Raw genomic sequence first — 5,108 nt, forward strand, 5'->3', positions numbered from 1 at the left:
TGCTTCTATTCAAAGTAGCATTGGAAGTCCTAGCCACAGTGATCAGACAAGAGACAGTAATCAAAGACGTTCAAATAGGAAAGGAGAAAGTGACACTGTCATCGTTTGCAGATGACATGATAATGTATATAGAAAACCCTACAGACTCCACCTACAGACTCAAAAATCTAATCCACTTGTTAAATGGACTTGGTAAAGATGTGGATTACAAAGTTAATATTCAAAAATCAAGGCATTTTTTTTTACCCAACAACAAGATATCAGAAACAGCAATCAGGAAAAAAATATGATTTGCTCTAACAACAAGAAAAATAAAGTACCTACAAATAAACCTAACCTGAAGATAAAAGACCTATACTCAGAAAAGAACAAACACAAAAAAAATTAAGGAAGACACAAATAAATGAAAGCATATACCATGTTCATGGATTAGGAGAATCAAAATCATCAAAATGTTCATATTAACCAAAACAATTTATATATTTAACACAATGCACATTAAAATAACAATGGTATATTTCAGAGATATAGAACAAGCATTTCAAAAAGTTATATGGAACCATAAATAACCCTGAATGGCTGCACAAATTTTAGAAAAGAAGAACAACATAGGAGGGATCACGGTACCAAATATCAAACTATATTACAAGGCCACTATAATTAAAACAGCCTGGTACTGACATAAGAATAGACACATAGACCAATGGAACAGAAGAGAGCCCAGAATCTCTAATAAACCTGAATCTCTATGGTCAATTAATATTTGACAAAGGGGGAAGAATCATAAAATGAAGTAAAAATAGTCTCTTCAAAATATGGTGTTTGTTGACCTGTAAAGCTATACACACAAAACAAAAGAAAGAAAAAAAGAAAAAGAAACCTGACCACCAACTTGCATCATACACAAAAATAATCTCAAGATGGATAAAATACTTAAATATAAATCATGACACATTAAAAGTCCTAAAAGAGAGCATAGGCAAGAAAATCTCAGATATTCCATGCATCAATATTTTCACCAATATCTCCCCTAGAACAAGGGACATAAAGGATAGAATAAACAAATGGGACCTCATTAAAAAAAATCTGTATGGCTAATGTAAACATCATCAAAGGAAAGGGAGCAACCATATGGGAAAAGATATTTGAAAATGAAAACTCCAACAAGATTTTGATATCTAAAACATATAAAGAACTCACTTGACTCCAACCCAGGAAGGCAAATAATTCAATTAAAAAGTGGGAAAAGGACATGAACAGACACTTCTCCAAGGAGAATATACAGAGAGCCCAGGACATATGAGAGGATGCTCAGTATTACCACCCATCAGAGAGATGCAAATTAAAACCACAGTGAGACACCACTTCACATGGGTTAGAATCACCAATATTAACAAATCCACAAACAAGCGCTGGAGAGGTAGTAGAGAAAAGGGAACACTAGTCCATAGTTGGTGTGAATGCAGACTGCTGTAGCCACTGTGGAAAACAGTATGGGATTTACTCAGAAAACTAAAAATTGAACTGTCTTTTGACCCTACAATTCCACTGCTGGGATTATACCATAAGAATCCAAAAACACCAATTCAAAAGAACCTATGCACCCTCATGTTCATAGCAGCATTTTTTACAATAGTCATGTGCTGGAAACAACCTAGTGCCCATCAGTAAATGAATCAATTAAAAATCAATGGTACATTTACATGATGGAATTCCATGCAGCATAAAGAAAGGAGCTCCTACCCTTTGTGACAGCTTGGTTGGAACTGGAGAGCATTTTGCTAAGTGAAATAAGCCAAGTAGTGACAGAAAAGTACCATATGATCTCACCTCTAAGTGTAACCTAATCAAAAAAAGAAAAAAATCAAGGAAAATATAACCAGAGACATTGAAATAAAGAACAAACTGACAATAACCATAGGGGTGGGTGGACGGGATAATGGTGGAAAGAAGAAAAGGGTTGTCAAAGAGCGTGCATAAAGGACACATAGAAAAAGCCAAGGAGAGGTAGGATTGAGGGTGAGAAGTAGGGTTTGGTGGGGTGGGGTAAAGTCGTGGCAGGAAAATGGAGACAACTCTAATTGAGCAGTAATAAAGTAAATGATTGAGCAAGTAGAGCAACAAAGTATTTGGTTTCCTTCTTACCAGAAAAATGGTAAGCTCTGCTTATTCGACTAGCTGCCCAATTAGCATATTTTATGTTGTACTTTTTTTGTTTTTGCACTTGCTTTTGAATTAGAAGCAATATGGCTTGCTCATATGTAAAGTCCAAACAAAGCTCTCACATTACTGTTGTTCAGTTTGTGCAAAATACCTTCTTAAAAGTAAAATGTTTCCAAGCCCACCTAGGGTATACTTAACCTCATTACCCTGCTAACAGTATAAGTGGCTGTGTCAGAAAGTCATCATAAGCTTCTCTAAACAAAAGGTTACTTTAACAGAGTCACATTCAATGATATAAAGCCCTGAAAGCTCATGCCAGGCTTCTTGTTGTCCAACAAAGTGTTCCAGACCCTTATTCAGTTGCTCACTGGTCTCCAATCTATTCCCCTGAGCATTCCAAATAGCAATTTAAAGTCTTTTTTTTTCAGCCATGTTAGTTTAATTTTCATGTATAATTTGTTCATATAGCTGTACAGTATTATCTTATCTTTCCATGGCCTCAAACTCATGCCACTTGGTTAGTTGACTCTGGAACTGCCAGAGAACTATACTCTCAACTTCTGCAGACAAAACAATGCCAAGTCATCAAGCTACAGATTGGGCCTATAATCATCACTTATACATGTACAATCAAAATATCATCTTGAATCCTAGTAGCATATTCCTGACTTGATTCCTCTATGGCTTTCACAATTTGCTCACTATTTCATGATTTCTTTTCTCTATATTCACTATAGAGATTTATTTTCTCTATATTTTAACTTTTTCTTGATTTTTTCCCTGAGATATTGGAAAGCCCTGAGACATTCCCAAAATTCTCAGAATCTTAATTTGTTTTAAAATTAAATAATCAGGTCATCAGTGGTGTCCCTTTGTATAGATGTCTGTATGCCCATCTCTTCAGGAAATACTTAGAATTGGTTTATAAAATTCTCTATGTTTAATTCATCACATAAATTAAAATATAACAAAAACTAACCCTATTTCTAGTTTATTAATGAGTAATATGTTTTCATGTGTAAAATTAAGTGTTTTTTGCTATATCTATTAATAACATCTAAAGGATGGGTCAAAAACATACCTAATATTGATGTGCATGTATATGATTGAAGTAATTTTAAGTTTCTAATGAAAATGATTGTGGCTGCCATGGAACAGGCTTTATTGTTCACACTACAAAAATTACCAAATACTTTTTTAAGAAGAAGAAGAAGCTTCATGAACCAAGGGTGCAAGTGTGGTGTAAAAAACTAAATATGCATGTTCAGTGAATTGCTAGCCTTCCACCATGCTAATGAATGGAAATATAATTATATACTGGAAATATTTGTAATTCAAAGATTACTTGAACAGCACTCTATTGATATATAGCATCCAAGGGAGTAGATAGAATAAATAAGAACATAAAAATTAAAGAAATATCTTTCAAACCACTGCAGTCTATGTCTTATTTCTGTGGAGAGGTCTGTGTGATTTCCTGCCCAGGGTCTGTACCCTGGGCCCAATAGGATAGCTAGGGTAGTTGAAGAAAGCCCACCAAAGGTAGTGGAACTGGGAAGAGAATTTCCCTGCAATAGAACCGCTGTCACCTGGGCACTTCAGGCTGGATTGACAATAAGAAGAGGTAAGTGTGATGGAAAGTGCAGTCCCAATGCTAAAACTGTAAAATAAAGAACCTGATTGGCTTTGCCAACCACCTGCCTCACAGGACATAGTCCAGGGAGGTTGAGTACACATGTGAATGGTTTGAGGGAACAAAACCTCACCTGAGGAAAAGACATGAAAAGAAATCAGAGTAGAAATGAGAGTCTAGTAGGTAAAGCAGTTGAAGGAATAAATCCGAGAGACACTTCCCAAAGATTTGATGATGGTGATAAGCCTTCTAAAGAAGATCAAGGTGGGAGGCAGCAGTTAGAGAGTGGATGGGTTGGGGAATTACTTTCTTATGTAAGATGGTCAGGGGAAACATCCATGTCTCTGTGACATTTGAGTGAGGTCTAGAAAGGCTCAGATGGTGTTATGGAGGACTTAACTGGTGACACCTGATTTGGCCTGATTAGTTACCTAAGTGCAGAGGGACTGACTTTCACTACATATTTTTCACTGATGAAGCTTTTTTCTATAAAACATAAGATGAAAGATTTAAGCCACCTGAGGTAAGAAAGCTTCACCCTGAGAATTCACCTTCATTCTCTGTAGGTCTGGGTGGTGTCCTCTTCTCCAAGAGATACCATAGACCAAGGAGGTCAAAATAAGCTTCATAAGGCATGGGGTAATTTCTAATTCCATGGGCATTGGTCTGAACTAGGAAATGTGAGCTAAAGTGTTGGTTTTATTAACAAGGCTTCCAATTATTTATTACTAACAAAAAGAACAGAAATGTAGTGAACTTTTGGAAATAATTGTAGTGACATATATATATGAATTATCAAGGCTTTAGAAATCTTTGAGGGAAAGGGAAAAAGAAAGATCAGTGTTGTCACTCACATGAGTGACCTCTTGTTAATTCCCATTGTCTACAACAATGTCCACGTGTCCTCTACATGTTTACATGAAGAAGGACAGAGCTCAGATTCTATGAGCTCATCATCTGCTCCCACTGATTATCACAGGACCAGTGCTCATCCTCTGAAGGACACAATGTCACCTCCACTGTGGATATAGTACAAATGAGATGAACCCAAGATGAAAGTTGTCTGGAATATGACCTTAATTCAACAACAATGACAATGTCTACTTACATTTTTGAGTGTTTATTGATTCAATGCAAGTCTTTTAAGAACTATTCACTTTCAAAAAATCTAGTATCATGATGTAAAATATTTTATTTAGAATTTAATAATTTATGGCAGGACATTAGCGTCATTCACATTCATATGCAGCACAACTGGTAAACTTTTTACAGATGAGATGGGGTTGAAAACTTCACACTGGTAAGTCCCAGC

The 5,108-nt window shown here is 35.8% G+C and overlaps 1 pseudogene; it reads right to left on the reverse strand.

The window, feature by feature from the left end:
* Positions 1 to 2,077: 2,077 nt before the first annotated feature.
* Positions 2,078 to 4,676, reverse strand: LOC114511403 (annotated as a pseudogene).
* Between the last annotated feature and the right edge of the window lie 432 nt (positions 4,677 to 5,108).

Source organism: Phyllostomus discolor, chromosome 12, assembly GCF_004126475.2.
Source record: "Phyllostomus discolor isolate MPI-MPIP mPhyDis1 chromosome 12, mPhyDis1.pri.v3, whole genome shotgun sequence".
Classification (NCBI taxonomy): domain Eukaryota; kingdom Metazoa; phylum Chordata; class Mammalia; order Chiroptera; family Phyllostomidae; genus Phyllostomus; species Phyllostomus discolor.